This window comes from Ambystoma mexicanum, chromosome 7p (assembly GCF_040938575.1).
Source record: "Ambystoma mexicanum isolate Mex_15411 chromosome 7p, UKY_AmexF1_1, whole genome shotgun sequence".
Lineage (NCBI taxonomy): Eukaryota > Metazoa > Chordata > Amphibia > Caudata > Ambystomatidae > Ambystoma > Ambystoma mexicanum.
Genome location: NC_090939.1, coordinates 267035355 through 267061818, shown reverse-complemented (window position 1 = coordinate 267061818; position 26464 = coordinate 267035355). Strand labels below are relative to the sequence as shown.

The 26464-nt window shown below is 46.3% G+C and overlaps 1 long non-coding RNA gene across 1 annotated transcript in view; it reads right to left on the bottom strand.

Annotated features, from left to right (window-relative positions):
* LOC138526033 (uncharacterized) overlaps window positions 1-26464 on the bottom strand; it is an 88368-nt gene that overhangs the window by 2317 nt on the left and 59587 nt on the right. Inside the window, exon 3 of the long non-coding RNA XR_011283467.1 lies at window positions 2075-20756. This is a non-coding gene — a long non-coding RNA (uncharacterized lncRNA). The remainder of the gene's footprint in view (window positions 1-2074; window positions 20757-26464) is intronic.

The following is a 26464-nucleotide window of genomic DNA, read 5'->3' as shown; positions in this document are numbered from 1 at the left end:
CCGGAAGGACAGACTCGTGCTCCCTTCTCTCAATTCCACCGCGGAACTTCAAATTCTGCTCGCAGGCGGCACCTCTGTGTCAGCAACTGGCAACAGGGGCCCTGGGTGGTGCGTGGTGGCTCTGGCTCTGGCTGCACCGCTGCTGCTGCTGGGATGGGCAGTATGGGGTGGCTTTTAAAAGCTTTTCTCCTTTCCTTCCAAATCCAAGATCAGCTCCCTCACTGTGGTGTGGATTGGGAAAAATTGATGAAAGGGATCTTTCTGGCCCGTATTTTAATACTACAAAACGTGCCTCAGGGCAAATGCACACACACGCAAAAAACCCATAGGGGAGACCCCCAACCTGTCCAGTGTGGAGGCCTGGTCTCCCCCTTTGTCCATTTATCTGTCACTTTTGATCCTGGGACCTGTGACACTGACCCACCTTTTGTCATGTTTGTACACCACCTGGCACCTGCGTGTCATCTTCTCCTTCCCATTTCCCCCCCGCCCGGGGAGTCTGCAGTTGGTGGCATCCTGCTAGCCTAGGGCTGGATGAAACTAACTGGCACTGAGGTGTTAGTTAGCAAAGGGAAGGTGAGGGCACCCAGGCCGCCTGCCCTCACATGAGACCCCCTTACCCCTTTTGCATGCCACTCCAGCTTAGCCACGCCACTTGTGTCTGTCTAACTGTTGATGCCATGCCTTCCTCACATCTGTCTCCTTCTTCTGACCTACCACATACTCAGCTCGTGTTGATTTGAATCAGCTGTTGTGAGTAGTCCTGCCCAATGTTAGGAACAATTTAACTTTACTGCACCTTTCCTTCCATCTTTATGGAAACCTCAAACCTTTTGCTTTTATTTTTGAATCTGACCTGCACTTTTCACAGTGAGGTGAAGCCTTAAGCTTCACTACACTGGCCTTTGCTCATATGTTATGAGGAAACTGATATGTCATTCAGGATGTCAGTACTGGGAAACCTTGTTTCCCTTAGTCGTGTTACTGTTACTATGTTACTACATTTGGTTACTTTTGTATCACTTGTGGTAACTTTTTTTATCATTGTACAATGCTGCTTACACTGCAGTACAATGGGGTAAAAAAAAAATTTGTCCTAGATTAACACTCAGAGGATTTTTGGTTTCTCTAGGTGTGCTAAAAGGATAGGTTGGTGGCAGAAGTGACTTTTCCCCACTTTTTGGGGATTTTTGTTTTAGCCTTACCGCGTTTACCGCTTTCGGCTACAAACTGTGGTTACTGGTCAAACATGGCTGTGCCACAAGATGTTTTGCTTGTCCTTTTGCCATCTTGTTCTTTGGCCTGTTTCCTGGCCTGCGAGGCCAGGACAATCCTTATAAGGACTTCCAGTGCCCAGGAAAGCAGTAGCTTTTGGTGGCCTACTGGATGGTTGTGTGTGTTTGCTGGCAGGATGTGGGCTGGGTCTGTCTGATCCCAATCCAAAAACTGGTTTCGGTTTGCCTGGGTGATATGCATGAATGTTGACACCAGTGGTCCTGATTGGACCACTGTTGGGGTGTGTGTGTGGGCTAGTCCTGCTATTGGCTAGTGGGAGTTTCTGCCCTTACCTGGCTTTTAGGATAAGAAGAGGACCCCTGCATCCATTCTTCAGAGATCCTGGTGAAACCTGAAGGAGCCAAGTATCCTGTCCAGCTGTGTGACCCGTGAAGAAACCTGAGGCCTGACTGAAGGAGGCCTGGCAACCAGCTTCCGCTGCTTTCCTGGAGGAGCCCTGTCTTGCTCGTGATCTTTAGCAGTCCTGTGAAGGAGCTGCAACCCATGGAGTGGAGGGACCATCCATTCCCAACATCTGTTCTGTGCCATGCTAAAGAAAGCCTTCAGAAGTGCCCTGGAACCGTTCTATGGCAGACCAGCTTCGTTTTTGTGCTGCCGGCATCACCGTACCGAGTTTCACCTGAAACTAGGGGGCTACGCCGCTGGCCCTACTAGACTACCTCCTGCGAGATTTTGGCGTCCTTATAGGGGGACCCTAGATAGGAGGGAAAGTCCGACCGCGGCTGCTGAGTCCTTTTGCGTCGCCATGCTGTGGTGACCACCATCTGAAATAGCTTACCTGACCCCAGCCCAATCCTGAGAGAGGTGCTGCGTCGATTTTTGCTGCATTCTTCAATCGAGAACCCTTGCAACAGTGAAAGACACCAAGCGGAGGTCAGCTCAAACCTGCAACCCCTGGGAATCAAGGACTGCAACTTTCAGCGGGAAAAGCAACATCGGACCATCTTCCTTTGTTCTGCCAAGTCTGGAGAAGAATTGGAGTAAGGGGGTAAGTTACAGAGTTTCTAATGTACCCCTATGCTCCCATTATAAATCTATGGGCTTACAATAAATCGTACTTATAACACATTTGGCTTTGCCATTGCTTATGCAAGCTTTTTGAATGTTGGGGCTACTTTTGAGCATTATTCTAATTTGAACCCTAACCCCTAAACCCCTTCACTGGACCCCAGAGACACTACCTGCCTTTGTTCTGGCTTCCTAACGTCTGTGGAACTTTAACCTGAACTATTGGGCAAAAGGCAGCAGAAAACGTAGGGCTGGACAATATTAGCTAGGCATCATCTCTGTGGACCATAAGTGCATAATACTTGTCTAATCTTTCCTTTGCTGGAGTTTCTGATGTGTATTATACCCTATAACAAAGTGAATGTATATATGTATTTAGTTTGATAGTGTTGTGTAGTCACACTACATTTTTCTATAGTGTGTTCCGTCATAAATAAATAACTGAATTTGTATACATCCTGTCTAAGTGTAATCTGTGAATCCCATTGTGTGACCTCATTGTGGACTCCTTACAAGCTCACGACCTCTGAAGAACTTAGCTACCTGAACTGGTTTGCCTACAGCTTCCCAGAGTTGTTCCTGTCACAATATAGTTTGGCCTTCTATACATCTGTACACCAGGCCAGAGTATAGAAAATCAGTTCTTACACCCACAGATTCATTTCCTTTGCTCAAAGTGCGTGCCAATTGGCCAGCTGAAGAACCTCTAACCTCTAGGAATTTGAAAACATTTACTGATAGACTGGTGCAAACTATCGATGAAATGTGCCTTTGAAAGCCTGATTGGTCTAAAATGTATGCATGGAAGCAAGCCAAGGGAGAAAATCCTGCAGAATATTTTGAGCATTCGAAACAATTCTTTGAATAATATTCTGCGATTGCTGGTGCGGCGCTTTTAGCACCTCAAGCTATGGTGGGTCAGTTTGTTATGTTTTTGCATCCTGAGGTATCTGAGGGAAATAAGGCAGTAATGAAAGGATGGGAAGGAAAGGGTTTCTTAGAGGTTTTATTTGCTGCACAGAACTTCCATGAAAAAGTTGAAAGACAAAAAGAAACATCTGAACTCAAACGTATGGCATTGCAGATACAGAGTTTACAATCTCCCCAGTGAAAAGGAGGGTTTCGCCCTGCGCCAGGTAGCTAATGGCGATGACGGGGAAGAGGGAGAGGAGCACCCCAGTCATATGAATCAGAGAAAACTGCTGAGTGGTATTATACAAACACATACACCAAGCAGTGCAACTATTTTAAAGATTTTAGATACTGGAAAGCCGAGTGTCCACATTGGTCTCAGTATGACGGCCGAGGCGCACAGCCAACCGCAGCAAGTGGAATTACAAGGTCCTTGCCTCCAATGCCACCACTCTAGAACATGATGGGTAGGATTGCCAAGGAGACTCTGAACTTGTTGCACAACTTATATCGACTGATCCGACTGCCTGTTTGTTGATTGTGTTATTTATGGTAAAAAGATTTCATGTTTGGTTGACACTGGAGCATCACACTCCACACTAAAAGCTTCTGAGTTTTTACAAATGATGCATTCTGGTGAGGTAGTTAATGCTGTAGGCATAAGGAGTACTCCTATACCTCATCCTGTGTCCTCTCCATTATCGGTCACGATAGGTTCAATTTCTGACCAATATGCATTCTTGCTGAGTGCCTGTACTTCTGTGAATTTGTTTGGACTAGATTTATTATGTAAGCTAAATTGCTCAATTTACTGTTCCCCTGATGGTGGATACCTTGATATTCATGCTCAAAGAGAGCATAAGGTTCTGGTGGTATTGCAAGAAATTACTAATTCAAACCCTTGAGACCGAGCTGACACTTCCTGTTCGCGGCAGGAACTGTTGGACCAAGTCCTAATCAAATTATGGTCTATCCATGCAAATGACACTGGTGATATGGTTAATGCTGAGACAGTCAAAATTATTCTAAATCTTGCCAAGCCCCTGCTATGTGTACCTCAGTATCCTATTTCCCGACAGGCTGAAGAAGGTTTTCGCCCTGTAAAAGAATCTCTTCTCCAGCGAGGTATTATTGTACCAACCTGTTGTCCCTGCAATACTCCTCTTTTTCCCACTGGGTTTCTAGTTTTATTCAGGATTTGCGTGCAGTTAATGCAGCTGTGTTACCAGTTTTTCCGGTTTTTCCCAATCCGGCTTCCATTCTGTCAGATATTCCCATCTCAGCTAAGTACTTCACTCTTGTAGATTTGTGTTCAGGATTTGCCTCCATACCTATACATTCTGACAGCCAGTACCTGTTTGCATGTACCCATAAATCCACTCAGTATACGTTCACTAGGCTTCCAATGAGATACGTAGAAAGTCCTATGCTGTTCAGCCAAATTTTAAAGAAAGATCTTGATTCGGTACAGTTTCCAGGCGGGTCGACTTTGATGCAGTATGTGTATGATCTGCTGCTAGCCTCCCCCTCCTTGGAAGCTTGTGAGGAAGACTTATTATGTTGAAAACACTTGCTAAAAAGGGTCACAAGGCATCTAAAATCAAATTACAGAGGTGTATACCATGTGTGTGATATCTGGGTTATGAGACTTCTGCTGGGGAAATGTATTTTTCCCAGGATTGTATTGCAGTGATCCAGAAAGTCCCAAAGCCCCAGACCAGGAAGCAGATGAGAGGGTTTCTCGGACAATACATTTCTGTAGGCAGTAGGTCCCGGGATATCCATAGTTAAGCCCCTTCAGAATCTCATGCATGATTCGACCCCCAAAACCCCAGCCAGGGTCTCAGGAAGCAGACATTGCCCTTGTAACCATTAAGCAAGTACTTGCAATGGCTCTGAGTTTAGGTTTGCCGGATTACAGTAACCTGTTTGTGCTGTTTTGCGATGAGCGCAACAAGTTTGCTCAAGGTGTGTTGACTCAGTTACACTGAGATAAGCACTGGCCCATACCCTATCACAGCGTAGCTTTAAATCCAGTAGCACTGGGATTCCCAGCTTGTCTGTGAGCCGTCACTGCTGCTGTCCTGTTGATAGAATACACTGCCTAATTAGTGCAGGGCACCCTGTCACAATTGTGGTTCCCCATGATGTGTTGTCATTATTCCTTAAAGCAGTGGTATTCAAACATTTTTATGCTGAGCCCCCCCTTGAGTAAACCTATTGTTGCCGAGCCCCCTGTAAAAATATTGTTGCCAGGCCCCCCTAGATTCATATCTGTTTATATTTTCTATTGAAAGCAAGTACTGTGCTCCTTTTTCAAAGAACTTTACCCTCCCTGGACTTCCTTCGGCCACTCCCTAGGGGGGTGTAAGGAATCAGGAGTAAGACTCCGACACAGTAGCATTGTGATGGTTTCTATAGACTTTCATTAAAGAAAAAAGAGGGTTGGAGAAAGACCTATCTCGCCCTATCACTACGAGGAGGTTCCCTGCCTTAATGAAACTAAAGGATGTCGGTGTCGGAATGTCCAAAAGTAAACAGTTCTCCATTCTGTGTCCATGAATGTCCCTACATGGTCTGTGTACTTACCTGACCATTACATGCTAAACCCAAAATAAAGTGCAAAGGGACATAGTCTTTCAACTGGCCATCTGTAGCTTTTTCCAAGGTTCCAACACAAAGTTCTATAAGGTGCACAAATAAACAAATAATCAAAGTCCCACAATCCTTAGAAGGGGTCCTCTTACCCCAAGTTTCTCAGGTTCTCTACAGTTCACAACCACAGATCCCCTTCCTAAAATAAGCAGTTTTCCACTCCAAGGGGTATGGCTCCCATCTCCTGGATTTCACATAGTCAAGGGGTTATCTTCCTCTCCTTACCTTCACAATGTATTCAACATTCCAGTCCAGGGAGTATGGTTCTCTTCCCCTGGACTTCACACACCTAAGAGGTTGTCTTTCCTCTTCTTTACTTTCACAGTGTATTCGCAATTGGGGTGCAGGTCCCAGACTCGCAACAGGTTGCCTGGTATACTCTCCAACTAGGGCTTTGACAATGTTCACTTTATGATTGGGTGCGGGTCCCAGACTCGCAGCAGGTTGCCTGGTATACTCTCTTTCCAGGGTATTCTGCACATGTAACAGTCTGACTCATTCAGCCACTGGATCTTTGACACCCTTTCATTTGTTTCATTCTGTAATGCACTCTGTGTCCCACCTCCCTTACTCAGGGTCAGCCTGTGACTATAACCGTCTTTCCTCGCAATGCGGCATACACTTCAAAGCGGACCTGTGTTTCAATTCCCCTCTCTCAGCTAACCGGTCTCTTGTGGTGGCTTCTGTGTCGTTCTCACTCTTTGGTTTCTCCAGCGAGGCACCTCCCCCTACAGTTGGTGTCCCGCCCGCTCACAGGTACCTGCTATGCCTTGGCCTCCTCTCCACAGCATCTCCTGCTGCAGGTCCACATTCGGCGTACCTTCGACCTCTGAGCTTCTTGTGACTGTGCTGGTTGGAGCTCTCCTGCTCCTTGCTACAGCTGGCTTCTTCCTCACTTCCCTACCTGCGTGACGTGTAGTGGTTCTCCATCTTCCTCGCGGTGCCAGGGTTTTAAATGTCCCGGCACCTATCAGATCCATCCAACCACTAGAGCAAGTCTCTAGTTCTGCAGCTTCAATGCTCTGCATTGCTCTCGTGCCCTCTCGTCTCAGTCTTTTTGCAAAAAGTAGAGAAACCGGTAGGAGGAGAACACCAGTGGCTGAGAAGGTTTACTGTGCAGGGAACTGGAGTGCGCCCCTCTCCACTTTCTTTTTTTGTCATATTTCCAGGATTTCTGAAGGGTGAAATCTTCAGAATCTGATAGGGTGCTGCACTGGGGTGACACATGCCTTGCTTTGGAGTGCCTCGCTGTAGGCTACTCCCCCCCTCTTTCCCCACTGTGGGATTGGGTGTGAGCTTGTTCCTTGCAAACCTGATGACTACATCTACCAGAAGTCCTTGCAGCAGAATCATCATTGATTGTCAACACCTGCACTTGCTGTGAGCTGCAAGTTAAGACTGCCTTCCTGACGATGTGAAGAGCACAGAAACCGGTAGGAGGAGAACACCAGTGGCTGAGAAGGTTTACTGTGCAGGGAACTGGAGTGCGCCCCTCTCCACTTTCTTTTTTGTCATATTTCCAGGATTTCTGAAGGGTGGAATCTTCAGAATCTGATAGGGTGCTGCACCGGGGTGACACATGCCCTGCTTTGGAGTGCTCACTGTAGGCTACTCTCCCCCACCCCCCTTTCACCACTGTGGGATTGGGTGTGAGCGTGTTCCTTGCAAACCTGCTGACTACAGCTACCAGAGGTCCTTGCAGCAGAATCATCATTGATTGTCAATACCTACACTTGCTGTGACCTGCAAGTTAAGACTGCCTCCCTGACGATGTGAAGAGCACAGAAACCGGTAGGAGAACACCAGTGGCTGAGAAGGTTTACTGTGCAGGGAACGGGAGTGCGCCCCTCTCCACTTTCTTTTTTGTCATATTTCCAGGATTTCTGAAGGGTGGAATCTTCAGAATCTGATAGGGTGCTGCACCGGGGTGACACATGCCCTGCTTTGGAGTGCCTCACTGTAGGCTACTCCCCCCCCCCCCCGCTTTCCCCACTGTGGGATTGGGTGTGAGCTTGTTCCTTGCAAACCTGATGACTACAGCTACCAGAAGTCCTTGCAGCAGAATCATCATTGATTGTCAACACCTGCACTTGCTGTGAGCTGCAAGTTAAGACTGCCTCCCTGACGATGTGAAGAGCACAGAAATCGGTAGGAGGAGAACACCAGTGGCTGAGAAGGTTTACTGTGCAGGGAAATGGAGTGCGCCCCTCTCCACTTTCTTTTTTGTCATATATATAACACGGCCCGCGGTAGCGGCCGTGTAGTTATGGTTAAGTTGCTAAACCCATAAGAAGACCACTTTTTTGGTGGCTTATAACTTTGCTCCCCGTGGACGAATCTTCACCAAACTTTGCCAAAAAAGTATATGGGACCCGCTGAATTCCTTGGGAAAGTTGGGTGAGGTTTCATGGAGGGAGGGGGGCAAAGTTATAGGGGGGTCCCAACAATATTTTTTCCATAGACTGAATGGGGAAAAACTTTGCGCACGGCTACAGGCTGAACGGCTGGACGGATTTTAACCAAATGTGCGGCAGTAGCGGGGGCTTAGCTCAGAAAGCGTGCTTTTGTGTGTTTGGTGGAAATCCGACTAGTACCTTTGTTGCAAGGAAATTAAATGTACGTCTAAAATAATTAGTGATATCTGGCTCCACTCTGCGGACCTATTTGCCTGTTCGCTCCGCGGACAGAAGGTTCATTGGCTTGCAGTACGCTATGATGTCAGCGAACATTGGACGCAGCCAGTGGTTGGCTGGAAGGAAGCGTGCTGTACTTCAAAGTTTTTGGGAAACACCGCCATGGTGTATCGGGGGATAGTGTTGTGGTGTGTGTGCCGAGCCCCTAAGGCATTGTGTGCATGGCTGGGGCTCTTGTACGTAATGGTGTGGCCACTACAATTAGTCATATCTGGCACTGCTCGGTCGTCCTATTTCCCTGTTCTCTGCATGGTCAAAAGTTTCATAGAACTGCAGTGTGCGGGGACGTGATTTGCGTCATATGTTTTCCATAAGGCTGGCATGTTGTATCCGTGGACAATGCAGCAGCGAAAGGGTCTGGAAAACATACGTAACGGCATCTGGTGGTGGGAAGAAGGGATGGAAAGGGTAGGGGAGTGAGAAATGGTTCTCTTTCTGTGATGAGTGGTGGCAGGCTGAATTGCAGACGGGGAGTGTATTCCACATAACAAGAACATTTAAACATAGCGTGTACTATGGTGTGTTGTGTGTGGTGAGTCCGTAGCCCCTTCGATGCATGGCTGGAGAACTTATGTACACTGGTTGAAAAGGTATGTCCACTGGTTGCGAGTAGGTTTGACATTGTTGCTTTGTGTGTGTGGTTTCACTGCATTGCACACATTGTTGGTTCCATGGGTGTGGTGATTATTAGAACATCCTACAGTTGTCAGTGTATTGGTGGAGATGCTGCAGTGAGCAGTCTTGCAGTGTGTCCACTGGGTGCAGTGTTGGAATAGTGTCCCTATAGAAGAGGGTACGGTTGAACTGGTTCTCATATGTGCTTAGGTAGTCTGCATTGGGCAGATTAGTAAGTGTTGTACTGCTCTATGCTGTATTGGTTCGATGTACTTACTAGAGTGTTGGGAGCAGGCCCAATGTTGTGAAGATTGTGTGGTTTGGTTGGCAGTCATACAATGCTTTGTGAATGGAAGTGGGGAGCAGTGCCACACACTGTGGAATGTTTGTGGATTATGGTAACTGGAATATGTTTGCTTGCATCACTGTATTATGGTGCGGCGGTTGGATTGAAGTGCCGGTGCCTATGCGAGCCTTTGTGAATTCTGGTACATGGCTACATGTGCGCCTGCATGGAGTTGTTGTGGTGGGTGTGGACAAGCCATACACTGTTGGGTTCCTGGCCAAAAGTCGTAGGCCGTAGCCCATGCACCCAACCACAGCCACCACAACATAATGCAGCCATGCAGTTGTAACTCTGCATGTCTTCGAAGGTGGGGACCTTTACACCATGGTTGTGGAGGACATTGTACACTTGGTAGAACAGCAAAAGTGAGCTGCTATGCGTACATTAGCATATGGTGTAGGTCATTGCACGTGTTGTACATTAGGGAGTAACATGTGACCATTTGCATTTGCTAGGGTTTGCCCTTTATAAGACCCTTCCTATTTTGCATATGATGCATGGCTAGAACCCTTGCACCGACAAGTATCTCCACTGGTTGCAAATAGGTAGGACATTGCTGCTTTGTGTGTGTGGTTTGGCTGCATTGCATAAATTGTTGATTCCATGGGTGTGGTGATTGTTAGAACATTTTATAGTTGTCGGTGCGTGGATGGAGATGCTGCAGTGAGCAGTGCTGTAGCGTGTCCAGTGGGTGCAGTGTTGGAATACTGTCCGTATAGAAGAGGGTACTGTTGAAGTGGATGCAATATGTGATTGGGTAGTCTGCATTGTGCAGATTAGTAAGTGTTGCACTGCCCTCTGCACTATTGCTTGTATGCAGTTACTTCTTACAGTTGTCGCTGCATTGATGGAGATGTTGCAGTGAGCAGTCCTGCAGTGTGTCCACTGGGTGCAGTGTTGGAATAGTGTCCGTATAGAAGAAGGTACGGTTGAACTGGTTGTTATATGAGCTTGGGTAGTCTGCATTGCGCAGATTAGTAAGTGTTGTACTGCACTATGCACTATTGGTGCTATGCACTTACTAGAGTGCTGGGAGCAGGACCAATGTTGTCAAGATTTTGTTGTTTGGTTGCCAGTAATAGGATGCTTTGTGAATGGAAGTGGGTAGCTGTGCCAAACACTGTGGTAGGTTTGTGGATTATGGTAACTGGAACATGTCTGCTTGCATCCCTGTGTTAAGGTGCAGTGGTTGGGTAGAAGTGCCGGTGGCTGTAGCCATGCAGTTGTAACTCTGCATGTCTTTGAAGGTGGGGACCTTAACACATTGGTTGTGGTGGACATTGTAGACTTGGTTCAACAGCAGAAGGGAGCTGCTATGTGTATATTAGCATATGGTGTAGGTCATTGCACGTGTTGCACATTAGGGAGTCCCATGTGACCATTTCCATTTGCTAGGGTTTGCCTTTCATAAGACCTTCCCTATATTGCATTGGATGCATGGCTGGAGCCATTGCACCGACAAGTATGTCCACTGGTTGCAAGTTATTTTCACATTGTTGGTTTGTGTGTGGTTTGGCTGCATTGCATACATTGTTGACTCCATGGGTGTGGTCATTGTTAGAACATCTTACAGTTGTCGGTGCATGGCTGGAGATGTTGCAGTGAGCAGGCCTGCAGCGTGTCCACTGGATGCGGTGTTGGAATACGGTCCGTATAGCAGAGGGTATGGTTGAAGTGGATTTTATATGTGCTTGGGTATGGCACTCTGCAGTTTTGCTTGTATGCGCTTACTAGATTGTTGGGAGCAGGACCAATGTTGTGAAGATTTTGTGGTTTGGTTGGCAGTAATACAATTCTATGTGAATGGCAGTAGGTAGGGGTGCCAAACAGTGTGGTATGTTTGTGGATTATGGCAACTGGAACATGTTTGCATGCATCGCTGAATTATGGGGTGGCTGTTGTGTAGAAGTGCCTGCGCCTATGTTGCCTTTGTGAATTCTGGAATCTGGCTACATGTTCGCCTACATGGCTCTGTTATGTTGTGGTGGGCGTGGGCAAGGCCTAGACTGTCCGGTGCATGGACAAAGGCCATAGGACGTAGGCCATGCACCCAAGAGCCTAGGCCTTCACCACAGCCACCACAACATAATGCAGGCATGCAGTTGTAACTCTGCATGTATTTGAAGTAAGTGACCTTTACACAATGGTTGTGCAGGACATTGTAGACTTGGTAGAACAGCAGAAGTGAGCTGCTATGCATACATTAGCATATGGTGTAGATCATTGCACCTATTGTACATTAGGGAGCCACATGTTCCCATATGTGTTTGCTATGGTTAGGCCCTTATAAGACCCTTGCTTTAGGAAGTGCTTTAAGATATGGCGTCATGAAAGGAAATGCTCAGTATCACACATGTAAAATATGGACAATGTACACAGCCACCTACATACTGCTCAGCACACCCAACGCAACGTAATGCATACATGCATGCAAACATGTGGCCGTGAGCATTTAAACATTGGGTGTACTATGGTGTGCTCTGTGTGGTGAGGGCCTAGCACCTTGGATGCATGGCTGGAGTGGAAAGGGAAGAAGGACTGGCACTGCTTTACTGCGGCCTGGCCCTCGCTGTAGCTGGGAAAGCGCACGTGCCACATCCTGCCCTTTTAAGCATGGTGGCCATGGAAATGGAACTGTGGGAATTAGCCAATCAGGTGTCGACAGTGTGCCTCACAGGAAGGGCCGGTACTATCTTTCCCTATTAGTCTGTGTAGTGAGGGTGGCAGGCAGACATGGAGGGATGCAGAGTGCTAATAGTGGGTGATACCTTTGTGCAAGATCTGTACAGGTATGCCGCGCAAAGAGGCATGGCTGTTAATTTTGCGTTGGAAGGAGTGGAGGCTTTCTGGGGCACTGTCTGTGAGGGCAGTTTCAGTGGTATGGTTGACCTTTGCAGATGTGTGGCCTCTATTGGTACTGTGGATGTTGTTGTGCTGCATTATGGAGTTCTACATTTGGGGTACTTGTCGTGTGCACATTTGCTCCATCGCCTAAAAAAGTTGATGGAAGAAGTGAAGCAGATTTTTCCCACTCCCAAGATGGTTTTCTCAGGCATACCACCAAGATGAGCATGGGGCTATGCCGGTGTAATTTGTCCCCAGTCAGAGGTTGGAAGGTGTTTCATTAACAGAAGCATGTGCCAATTTATGTCCACTGCTGGGATGTTCTCCACCGACTATGACATCATTAATGAGCGAAATTTGCACTGGTTCCATGCAACAACAAAAAAAAGGTTCTTTGTAAGCATGAAAAAAACCAAAGAAACACACAAAAAACATCTTTTCTGAGGGACCACTAAAGACCCAATCCCCTAACTTGTTTCACACTTCTTCCCCCCACACCCACTCCTTCCTAGCACGATAACTCAGTGGATTCCACGGAAGTTTCAGGATTACGTGGCACATCCGGCTCTTTTAAGGATGGTAGCCATTGAAATGGGACTGTGGAGGCTAAGCGATTGCTCAATAAGGTTTCTGGTTGTGGTGTGTATGGAAAAACTGTGGCAAAAGGTCTCTTTGTTCAGAGAAATACAGAAGGCTATGCTGGAAGTGTGCAAGCTAAGGGGCAGGCATCCTATTTGTATGCATGCACTGTATATACTTGTTTGAAGTTGCTAACATACACTTAGGCCCTCATTACGACCCAGACGGTAAGTTACCGCCTGGGCCGTGACTTTACCACCATGGCGTAAACTACGTTTACGCCATGGTGGTTGGCGGACTTACCGCCCCATTCCGACCTTGGCGGGGCGGTAAGTCCCCAATCCCCATTTGCCCTTCCCCATTCCCATTTTTGCCCCATAGGGCATAATGGGAGTGGGGAAGGCGTTAATTTACGGTGGCGTAATTAACTCCATGGTCCCTTAGCGCCATGGATTTTAACACCTGCTAAAAGCAGGTGTTAAATCCGCCATGGCGCTAAGGGACCTCGTACTCAGGCGGTAAGGGTCGGCGCTGTTTACGGCGCCGTAAACCCCTTACCGCCTGAGTTGTAATGAGGGCCTTAGTGTTGCTTTTGTGTGATAATGTTTCATAAGTTTGTAGTAAGTGGGGTGCTGCGGGAAAAATATCTGTGAAGTGTACAAGGTAAGTGGCAGGCATCCTTTTGTTATGAATGCAATGTGTGTATGATATGATGTGATATTGTATGATATGCCATTTATAGTGAGCATATACACATGTTTTTCAAAGGCGCAACGAGGCAAGGTAGGGGGAAAGGAGGGGAGACGGCGACAGCAAACCTACTAGGCCAGGTGTCACTCAGATCGCCCAAGTGCATGGGTAGGGGGAGGAGAAAGTACAGTACATGGGGAGAAAAATAAATGACAGTAAGTAAAAATACAGCCTGATGGTGGCAAGTGCAAGAATAAGTGCAGACATCAGGTGCTGGTGCAACTGTTAGGGATACAGAAAACAGTCCCCAAGTGTGGGATTTGCCAGAAAGCCAGTGCAGGGGTGCGACTGGCGGGGGAGGTGGCCTGGAACCGAGACCAGAGGTTGGACAGGTAACCAGTGCAGAATCAGTTTCTTCCAGGAAGTCAGCAGGGGAGAGGAGGAGTAAAAGCAGAGGTAAAGAGAAAGGTTTTGAGGTGCTTCCGTAACCGATAAGGGTTCTCCTCAAGTTTCAGGGAGACAGGGAGGCTGTTGCAGAGGGAGGCCCCAGCCAAAAAAAGAGATCTGCCACCAACTGGTTGCTTGCAGAAGCGAATGACTTTGAGGGAGTTGGAGGCGGATGAGGAAAGAGCTCGAGCACAGACATATTTAGGAAGTAAGAGTTGCAGGTATTGCAGCCCCAAGGCCCAGAAGGCCTTGTGTATAATGCAGAGGGTTTTGACCTTATTCCTCAGAGCAACTCTGAGCTAGTGCAGACATTTGCGTCCCGGGGAGATAGGTTCCCTGGGCTTGAGGCCAAGGACAAGGCACACAGTCCTCTTTTGGATGAGTTGCAGAGGGCGGAGAGTAGAAGCAGGCAGATTTAGAACGAGGCAGTTGCAATAGTCCAGCCTAGAGAGAACCACAGCTGTGGAGACAGTGATCTTTTCGGATCTTGCTTTAGGTTGGTAACATAAATGCAGTGCTGGTTTTGGTGCTATATTTTAGATTTATGTAGGAGATGAGTTAGTGGGGGAAAATAAATCGTAGTATTGTCGTGAAGGAAAGAAGAGAGTTCCTGCAATGGGTGATATGGGTAAATGGAAATTTTGCAATCATATCCAAATGAAGTGCCACTTGATGGTAGTGGATGGGAGAAAAAACAGTAAGCTTTTTAAGAACGTAATGGACACTCAGTGGCAGATACTGTGCCACAGTCACTTATAACGGAGTTGTAAACATACTGCTGAAAAAGTATTCATACCTCCACTTTGTGGTGATGGGTGCTCATGTGGATGAATGTTGATGCACACATTTTGCATTCTTTTACTGAACTTTCTCCTGCTTTCCAATGACATGACACTTGGAGCCTGAATGTGTAACGTTACTTATGAAGTGTTGTACAGAAGTGACAGTGTTAGATGCTAACGTCTTGGATGCCATTGGTGGATGCATGTGTGACTATTTAACCATACCCAATAAGGTAGTGATGGACAAAAAATTATGGAAAGGGAAGAAGGACTGCTCCTGCTTTACTGGGGCGCATCTCTCGCGGTACTTGGGGAAGCGCACGTGCTACATTCTGCGCTTCCCACATGCTGGCCAATGGAAATGAGACTGTGGGGATCAATCAGGTGGTCAGGGCGTGCATCACCGGTAAGGGCAGCAATATTTGTTTTCATTACTCTGTGTAGTGAGGCTGGCATAGATGGCGAGATGCACAGTTTTCATCGTGGTGTCAAACTAGAAATTATATCGTGCCTCCTATTGCTATGAATATATGTATTTTGGCCTACGCCAAGCTGCTAACAAGCTGCTTATAAACTACATGTGAATAAACTCGCATTGCAAGGTCCTGACCTTAGAAACCATGTAAACTGTCATTTTGGGTCAAGCCGCCATTTTAGGTTTTCTTGCTCTATAAAGTCACCATGTGAGCTAAAATGGTAGCCTATGTTATTCAGAACAGAACTCAATTGTCATGACCTCTGTACAGCTAATGTATAACTTGCCTGCAGGCCACTTGTTAGGGTCATGAGCTGAGACCTTGTCCTTCTGCTGACCTGTGTGCAATGGATTACCTGTATCACCGAAACTGATCTATAATTGAATGAGAACACCTGCCTAACTACATTGTATAAACTAAGTCCTGCATTGTAATGTTAGGCCTAGAACATACATTATTACCATTTCTTCTTGTTAATGTATAAACCTAAGATGAACTAGATTTGACCTGGCAAGGGACCCTAAAGCAGTAACTTTTTTATGGAATGTTTAACCTGCAGAAAGGCTGGACAACAGGCTGGAGAAATGTATAAAAGCCTGACTGTTTCAATGAATATTGTTAGCATCCCTCTGCCGGGTTCAGTCTTGCCATCTTTTACCAAACAGTTCACCATGGACATCCCTCGGTCGCGTTCACTCTTGACAAAATACTCTATGGGACTATAGACTTCACCCCTTCTCGTTAGCATACCTCTGCCGGGTTCACTCTTGCTAACCTTTACGACATAAAGTTAATGCGCTAATTTCACCAAGTAGGATTCATCTACCTTTCCTTCACAGTCATCTATAGGTCAAAGACTTTCGACGGTACAGAGGATTTAACAGGACCCCTGTATGACCACATTGACCTCGTATCGCCTCTTCCTGAGGTCTTCTGGTTATGGTAGTTTCTACCATCGGGTAATCGCCCAGAGTTTCCTGCGTGAGCACCCACGGGGTCCCGGATTCCTCTTCTGCAGTTTTCCCCCTTTACCATCAATAGTATCTTTACGTTTTTTACAGTTCAATTAGCCGCTTGCTACTTTTCATTCAACACAGTTTCGTTTCTTATTGACTCTCTTCTCGACTCACTGGCTGTGACAAACCACTTGGCTGTCTCCTCCTTCAAGTCAAGGTTGGTACCACAGAGACCAGCGTCTCTCCCCAGCTTGGTTATCAGCGGAGGAGGGTTTCATGTACCATAGACATCTGCTGCAACACACGCTTGTTTACGGTCTTATGATTCCTTCTGTGGAGGATTTGCAGGTTTTGGGTGGAAAGGGCAAGGTCACTTCTCTCCTTGTCACCCCCTCATTATTCACTGTCTTTCTCCTTCTTTTGAACTGCCGTGCTGGGTTAGCTCTCACGTGCGGTCTGCCTTGCTCGTCATATGCTCTCGTGCTCCACCTTTTATCCTTGTGGGGAAAGGAAAGGCCCGTCAGGTGTGTGTGATTTTGGTCAATTGCCAGACTTGTCTGACCCTTGTGTTGGGACATGTCAGGTAAACAGTTTTTGAATTAGTCCGTTGTTTTCCACTGTAATGGAAGGTGTTCGTGTTTGGCAAATCAAGGCGGTAGAGTTTCCAAGTATCCTACAGGGTCGGAAGGGGAAAAGGTGTTATATGGTATTATAGTTCTCGTCCTAGGTGTTTGGGTAAATTTGAGTGAGATTGGTAGGGGTTGTGGAATGAACAGAAATTACAAGAGTTTTTATCGTGACCTGAACAGGGGGGATTGTGGGAATGGTAGTGTGTTGTTAATGCAGTATACTGGGGTTTCAGGAAAGAATAATCAAAGGAATTTGGAGAAGAATGACTGGGAGTATCCAGGTAGGAAACAGGGAAACAGGGATTCTGGGGAATGTGGTTTCTAAGTGCAACAGGGTGTCTAATGGATTCACCAGATGCAGAGGGGATGGTGTATTCTCGAAAAGGAGATTCATTAGGTGGAAGGGAGGTCGAGTTGATACAGCCCATAAAAGGCTTGAGGACCTTGTTTTCCTCTTCCTTTTCTCCGGTATAGTACTGCGTCTCACCTTGGGCAGTCTCCTGAACATAACCCCAGGCTCCTCTACCCAGGTGATCCTCCCTCGCTCCTCCACACCCAGGGTTGGGATCTGAGGGTGCCAGCCCTTCCCTGGCCACTGAATAAGGGATTCCTGAGGTCTACATGGGAGAAAACCCTCAGGTTTCTCACAGTGGCCTGCTGAGAATTCAGTCGTCAGAAGGTGTTTGTCAGGCAGTCGTCAGGCATTGGCCGGGGAAGGGGCTAGAATCACTGCTCATTTCACTCACAAGTCTACCCCGCTGTCTCCCTCAAGTCACAAACTCTTCTCACACAGTCCAAAATTAAATGTTGTCCTCCACCGCCAACAACAACCATCAGGCCTCCAGTATCAGAATGATGCTGCAAAACTGCAGGGGATTATTCATGATGAAACACACAGCCGAAAAGATGGAAGGTGTGGCGTGGATTTCTAAAATCTCCTGCTTCACCAGTCGGGAATTGATGCATAATGCACTAATCGAAGAATGGGCCCCAATGAGATAGAATACACCCCTGGCTACACCTTTCGCTCGTTTGAAGAATTCCTATGAAAAGAACCGCTCAGACAAATCGCACCCCCTTTCACCTGAGCAAAAGGAATGGTGGGACAACAAAGGATAAAAGAGGCCTGCAAGGAGGCAGTGGGAGACGTAGGAGAGGAGACATGAGGGAACAGAAGAAGACCCACTCTTCGTCTGCTGGAGGCCTTAAGGCACCTAGTTCTCACACCACATCAACACCAGAAGCCCCCAACACCCACAAGACTACCATATGGGGTCCCATCCAGGCAGTTTGGTCACCCAGAAGTGACACCACCCATTTGGATGCTAGTGTACCAGCCCCTGTGGCCTAACATGCGCATCCCTCCACTTTGTGGGTGTGGTAGGGATTTTGCCATACTTAGACCTCTTTTGTTCATTAAAACATGTACATGGGAGGTACTTATATGTTTTAATGCTTGGGTGATAAAGATATCAATGGGTTCAATGGTGCATTTGCTTATGATAGCCGGCTTAAACCACTAATTAGCTATCCACATCTATCCTTTCTCTTTGAACACAAACTCAATCACACACACACATGCTTTAAAATGTCTCACTTTTTCATGAACTGTTCACATTTTCTACAAATCCTATGCATAGCTGCCAAGTCATGCAGTGTTGACAGAAGATGTGTAGGGACCCATTTCCAAATGATGATTGGGGTGCCTCACCTACAGCTGGCACTACCGGCATGTATGTGGTAACCACAGAAACGGTGTTGTTTAAGGTTTTCAAGCAGTGGAAAAACGGTAACGTACGTTTTTGGAGCACACACAGTTTCAGTTGCTGCAATTTTGTATCCCTGGAGCATACATCCAATTGCACAATCAATATAATTAAAGTAATGGGAAGTATGAATTCAGTGCAACAATGGCAAAGAACCTTGGCTGGGGCAGGCAGTTGTGTGGTGGGTACATCATAGCATAGAATATATTTCCTAATGTAAATTGAGAGGGGTAATTTCCCTGGTTTTAGCATTCAGATTGTATAACATGAACCCCATCCTGAACTTGATTAATCTGTAGGCATATACACTGTCCCACACCAATGAGCTGAAAGTAGTGTAAACAGGACTGTGATCACTGAACAACTTTTGGCGAGGTCTGCATTTGGCCATCAAATGCACATTTAAAGTGTGGCATGTGGGTGACAGGCAGGGGCGGACTGGCACTGGCTGTGCTGCTGCCCAATGTGCCAGAGTTCCAAAATTTCTTTTTAAAAATTTAAAAGAAAAAGACGAAAATTCTTCAGAATGTAGCCTGCCACAAAGGAATCCGGATTCTGTGTAAATGGTATGAGGCATTTGCATTGATTTCAGCAATGTCATAGATGTGCCTGGATGGCCCACACACATGGGCCTCCACAGTGAGTGAGAGGGAGAGGAGTCCAGGCTGCAGGGGCATGTTCATACCACCCAGTGGCAATGCATGCATTTAAATAACAGATTCTGTGACCCTGGATGGTAAACTTGGCACCACTTCTCCCCATACACCATGGGTTTGTTCCAATCCTCAGCAGTCTATTACGACGCCTACTTGCCAAGGAAGTAAAGGTCCACATCTTATTAGAGTTTGTCCTCGGTTTGATTCAATACGAATGCTAGCCCTGTGTTCTGGTGATTTACTTGATCACCAGTGTGTTCATACAAAAAGAGTTTAATAGCAGCCTGAATAGCACCCATGCATGTTACTTATAGAGTGGTCATAGACGGTTGGACTGTTTGTGGTACTTACTTTTGGAATTAGTTCAAAAACACACATAGAAAGATGTAAAATTCAGGTAATAATTATTAGAAGGCTACAAACTAAGGGGGCCATTCAGAGTTGGGCAGAATTTTTAATACCACTAAAGAAAGTTATCAGTTCCGACTGTGGTATTTCAGGAAATCCACCCAAATCAAAGTTTACCACCAGCAGAGGTGGTATTTCTGGAATACCTTCAGTGCTATTTCAGAAATACCACCTCTAATGGTAGTAATGTAAAATCGCTATTTTAAACATGTTTTCAGCCATTTCCAGCATCAATGTGAAGGGAGAAATGGATTATGTACAATAATGGCTCATATCAGTACAGTTCATTTTCTTTATGCACAAACAGGGTCGGACTGGGACAGGAAATAGGCCCGGACACCCCAAAAAAAGTGGCACATCCCTTGCCTCAAAAAAGTGGCCCACCCCTCGCCTCAAAAGAAGTGGCCCTCAAACCATCATCTGTGAATCGCGTCAATTCACGACTTTACAGGAAATGCTACTTATGGAGGGTTCATGTGTCCATTACATTACAACACAACTCATAAAATAGCATAACTTCGCATACAGTTCTGTAACAGGGTCCACAGCCCCGAAGCGCAGGAGAGGCATGACCCAACCACCTCCAGTGCGGTTTTGGGACCTGCTACAAGTCGATGCTTATACAGTGCTCTGCAACCCCAGCAGGGAAGGAGGGTTAGGGTGACGATGGTTGGATAGGAAGGGGGAAGTAGGGAAACCAGAATGAGGTTTAGGAAGAGGTTATGTATAGGTTGGGGATGTTAGGGTAAGGTTTTGAACACTGCGCATGCTTCCAGCAAGCTGTTACACAGGACTCATACAAACATACATCCCTGCTTCTGACTCTACACACACATACAATATCACGATCGCAGTATACAAAGGCACAGCAGCATAATAAACACTCATGAGGTAGTGCAGCACTTAACTTAGGTTAGTTGTCGCTCAGCGTGTCCCTTGTTGTCTCCTGCAATTTCGTTGTGCCACTGCCAGGATGTGTCATAGTAGCTGTTCAAATGCTGCAAGAGAGAGAGTGCTACAATTAGTGCACATATCAAACACTGCCGCATGAGGGCTGCTGTACACGTGCATGTACACATTCAGGAGATTTAGCAAGGCGGCACATAGCTACTAAACATGCACCGTAGGGGCCGCATGTGGCTCTGGTAACGTGTTAGGACATGCGGGAGTAAGCAGTTAGTAACGCCTTAGGGTTCAAGAACTGAACGGACAGAGGCTGAATGCCATGAATAGCTCTGCTTTAATACCCCTGTGCCTTCAGGCCATTATTAAAGACCATAAGCCTGCCCTTCCCAAATTCATCTACCCTGCATTTAGCAGCCAATGGCTTAATACACTGCTCAAAGTTTTTTGTTTTTGTTTTGGGGGTGTTGGCTATTAGGTGCCGCTTTCGCTTTAATCCCAAACTATTGCATTAGAGTACAGATAGGGAGAATGGTAAACGAGGAGGGACACAAAGCTTGTAGGTGTTGTTTGGTTATTTGCCCACCCATTGACTGCCCATGGCCATGCTAATCCCCATTGCCATATCCACCCAGTTCCTGCCCCAGCCCCCAGGCCAGAACCTTAATGCACAGAGCCTGGAGGGAAGGAAGAAGCAATTTGCAACTTGCAAATTAGAAAGACCCGGCCGGCCCGGGACTCATCAACCCATGCCAGAGAGAAAGTATTGCATAGGGAAAATATGAGCTATTTTCCCACACACAGTATTTTCCATGTACCCCAGTTGGCAACATTCCCCATATGATCCCAACTCATGATCAGGTAGCAGGGGAGTTGTTTAAAAGTCCACGATTTTACAGTCTCTGCCATACACAGAGTATCCCTGTGTGCTCCTGGGCAGATCGATTTTATCTGTCTGTGCCTTGCAATTCGGTGAGTGATATTGAGCGCAATAGAAAGTGCCGGCCGTATACTCTGCATGTAGCTGATAATGCTGCATGTGATATGCAGGCGCATCTTTGTGCATGATGCGATCAGTGGGTAGGACGGTTTACAATCTGTTTACCCTGACTGGAAATTCCTTGGTGGGGGCGCTGTGTCCCCAATATCCACCCTGACCCTGCTGGCAGCAGTTTACCCCTCCTGTGGCCCCGTCCGCAGAAGAATGGCTCTTCACTGCCACTTAGGACGCTGGCTCCTAAATAGATTTGTTTCCTGCCATGGACCAGCCATTACCATTAAACTCGACGTGCTAACCACATATCCGATTGCTTCTGTCTTGGGGGTCTCAATCGCTTAGTCCGTGAGGGGCCAGCGGGCCCAATGGACTGGGGATAGAGGGCGGGTGCTGCAAAGATGGGAGATAGGGGGGTCGCCCCCAAAGTCCTCTACTTCCAACTTGGAGGTTTGCTTTTCAGCAGATTGAGCTGCCTTGTTGTCAGTGAAGCCTCCTTGTGGTTATTTGGGGATGCAGTAAAGGTGATAGCTGAAGGGTGGCACAGCCCAGGTTAAGCTTGGCCTGGACTATGCACACGTACAGGAAACGTGGTCCCCGAATCTCACAGCACCACAAACATTCTGCAAGACGAAGCCCAAATGTGAGTGCTGATAACGAGGAACCTACCTCTGTGCATCCCAGGCGTGGTGTGTAACGCTCACCTGATTCCCGCAGAGGCACCGGTCTTGACTGGGCGAATACCGTATCTTCAAAGGTCATGTGCAACACACGGTTGGCTCTTTGGGCTGGACCTCTGTGCACTGTATGTCTGACTCGAAGAGTAAGATGTCTGCAGATAGAAAATATGGGATTAATGAACTGGGTTATTGGGTGTCTCTCTCTTCTTCCCTTTCTCTTCTCCTGTAGAACCCCAAAGGTTAACGCTCTCACCTTAGGCAAGTGAACGCCGTGCTCTCCATCTGCCTTGGGGCAGGGTGCTGTAACCAGTTTCTTCACTGGATAAGGGTGCAGGCCTCTTGACTTCAGAGGACTGCTGTCCGTCGTTTACTGCACGAACGGTAAGTTCCGAGTATTTCAAATGTCTTTAAAAGTCTTTTGTAATGATGTGTCTTGTTTTGCAGGGTTCCGGCGATGGCGGATGACGGGCTGAAGTGAGTTGAGGATGGAACCCGTGTGAGGAATAGAAGCGCCTGGAAGCACGTAAGTAAGCACTTGTTGCCTGCTTCACGATGCCCACTAACTGTCCTTTTATCTTGCAGGTACAAGTTCGGAGCTGCTGAAGGGTGCCGGAATACCCACTGGGTTCGGCCTGGGAAGGAGTAATGGCACGTGAGTATTAAAGTTACCCAATGTCTTTAAACGCACCTTCTTCGGGATGCAGCGCCGAAGGCCTCCGGAGCGTGCGAAGAGTTGGTAAGCTTTTGTCTTTCAGATGCCGGAATGCAGTGCGAAGACCTCCGGAGCACGCGAAGAGTAGGTAAGCCTTTGTCTTTCAGATGCCGGAATGCAGCGCGAGGCGTTGGTGACAGCCGATGGACCAGGTAAGAGATGCGCTGTCACTGAAGACCGTAGTGCTAACCTGTTCTTTCTTGTCTTTATAGGTGTTGCTGAAGACTGGATTCAGGATGGTAAGCCTTTTTCCCTTAGGCCCAGGATCAGATGCAGAAGACACAATGAGCGTTCTGCTGCAGAGGATGCAGAATAACGCAAAGCAAGATTCATCCATCGGGTGTGGTTTAAATAGCCTCCTGTAGTGCCTAGGTGTCTCCTTCCACAGCCTCGCCTAGGTAAGAAAAGAGTTCCTGCTTTCCAGAAGAGTTCCAGTGTTCTGAGCCTAGGGAGTGGCTCCTGCCCCACCCAACAGGAAAAGTAGTCCCAAACAGAAGAGGATCAGAGGCTCAACTGGCAGGTAAATAAGCAGCATGGTCTGCTGCAGGTAAGTCCACCCAAGCATTATGAGCCCGGCGCTTCCAGCGCTGGGACTGGGCATATTTATGAGCCTGGTGCCACTGGCGCCAGGACAGGGTCCAAAAGGTCCAAATTGGGACTGGTTGGCACTCGGAACCTGGGTTATGGGTCTGCTTCTAAGGGAGTTGGGTAAATCCTGACCTTTTGGAAGCAGAGATCATGACATGGTGCCCCACCTGTGTTGAGGAAACAGTGTGGCAGGGCACAGCCCTTCCTTGCCAGTAGCCGTTCAACTTTAGTCTAAAAAAAGATCTGCTCAGGTACTCTGCATATTAAACTCTGTCTCTGAGAGATGAAAGCCTGAGATAGTCCTGCCGTAATGGAACCAGTGACTTCAGGTTGTATCCAGAACTGGGGACCTCTCTTTTAGATGTGGTCCAGCTTTGTTTTAGCATGGTCACATTACCCCATCATCCTGACTCTGTTATAATTACAGCTTATAATTTAACTTCAAGTGTTGCACCTCCTGGGTGGGACCTGCATTTCAACACCATTAGACAGGGCTCAGACGACATTGTTGACTGGTTTTGCAACTGTTTTAAACTCAGTGGAACATCATCATGTTACTACAATTTCCTGGCAGCTGGCCGGCCTGAGGCAGGCCCGCACACCCAGCCCTGCCACTCCCAGTGTTTTGTAAAATAGTAACACTGCTGGCACCATGGTGTCGCAGCAGTTGGCTTAGTTGGCTCAGTATGGCAGAGGATGATGGTTAAGTAAAATAGGGTAAATGAGACAGATGTACAAATCTGGAATGGTAGCTCAGCAGGTTGACTGTTGCTGAGGTGTATGTCTGACCTGCATGCCACGGCACTCGATTGTGGGACTGATTTGTCAAACTTTCTTTTTTCAGACTAACTGATGCATACTTGCTTTATGAACATATGTTTCAATTACTACTTGTATATTTTTTCAGGTTGCTTTATCATGTGACATGGAGCTTGGAAAGTACACACAATTGTACATTTTTTTTTATTTATTATTGAATATAGTTGAAATTACAACAACTTTTTCAATTTATACATAATGAAATCCAATTTTTCAAAATATGAACAATGAAACAGACATTATTATACATTTACAGATAGACATCTTCCAAGTAGAAAAGTTTTTACAAGAAGATTGACAAATTCATTTTCATTCCATATTCAAGGCTTTTAAAAAGTTAATGGTGGCAATCCATATGCTTATACATTCAGTTGCAGCTAGAGCAACCCATCTGCTACTGGGATCCATTTGTGCAAAATACGCAAAATGATTAGCAAAATGAGTGCTTCTTAAAGTCGAAAGGGCCGGACAATCCAGTAATAAGTGTTGCAAAGTTTCAACAATAGCTGCGTTTTGACAAAACCTACACCAGTTGAGGTCTGAAGAAATTTGCTTTCTTCTTTATTTAACCTCCTGAGTAGGCCAAATGTTGAATCGCAACCGTGAGATGTCAGATCTAATAGCAGCGGAAGGAGCCAAACAGAAGTAGGAAGCGATGTCTCTATAGCGTTTAGGTCCAAATATTGCAGAGTCAAAATCTTTATAGGTTAAGCATTTTACTCTAGTATCAATCCAGTCCATCATATAAACTTTCTTCTTTGCTCGCTCCGGGTGAAATGTGAGAAGATCAAGCGATATATCAGCATTCACCATAATGGAAAGAGCATTTGTGGACCAATGTTTTGGAAATACTTCTGATGAGTCAAGTAAGTAACTAAAAATGGAAGATAGTGTAGAGTTGTCTCGTGTGGAAAGCAAGCATTTACGTAGTAAGGCGCATAATCGCCAATTATATAGGGCAGATAATGAGATTAAGCCTAATTCATAGCGCATCATCACCCAGGGAATGTGATGGTAGATGTAATGTGGCGCACCAGAATTTAGCTTCTAATAAATTGAGAAAACCTGAGGGAATAATTTGCGTTTCTAAACCATAAAGAATAGTTGGGACAACATTTTGATTCTGATATATAATGGCAGCTTTAATTGAAAATTTGCCATATTTGGAAACAATTATTCGTGTTTGACAGATCGCTATGGTTAACTTCTGTTTGATCTTATTCAGCTGCGACTCTAATGTAGGGCAACCGTCAAAAATAAGGCCCAAATAAACATAATTTGGAACTATCTTTATGGGAATTCCCTCAGTTTGCCATTCTAACAAATGCTTGCGTAGACCTTTAGGGACAAACGTGACAATCTGTGTTTTGGCAGTATTTACTACTAGTTCATTTTCTTTGAAGTAGCAGCAGAGTGCTGACAAAAGATTGCGAAAGCCACTAGGTGTTTTTGACACTAAAACAAGATCATCCGCATACCATAATGCATTAATTTTGACACCGTTCAATTTAGGTGCATCAGCTATTATTTTACCAAAAATCCAGCGTACATCATTAATAAAAAAGTTAAACAGGGCTGACGCTAAACTGCACCCCTGTTTCAACCCTCTAAACGTAAGAACTGGGGATGATAAAAGGCCCTCAGCATTTAATCTTACGAAAATGTTAGTTTTTGAATGGAGAACAAAAATGATGTCAATAAGAGTAGAGGGACACTCCGCCTTGATTAACTTATCAATGAGTTTCAGTCTTGATACTGAATCAAAGGCGGTGTGGAGATCCACAAATGCAAAATATCTGGGCTGTCTCTTATTCAGTGCTTGTTGTCTAATGGCATTTAAAGTGAGTAAGTTAACACCAGTACCCAAGCCAGCCACAAAACCAGTTTGTGCTGGGTCACGTTGACAAGCTGCAGATGACCAGAGATTAAAATCTCTTAATACTAATTTAGTGAAAACTTTTCCTGGAGCGTCCAATAACGCTATTGGACGATAACTTTTGGCGTCCATGC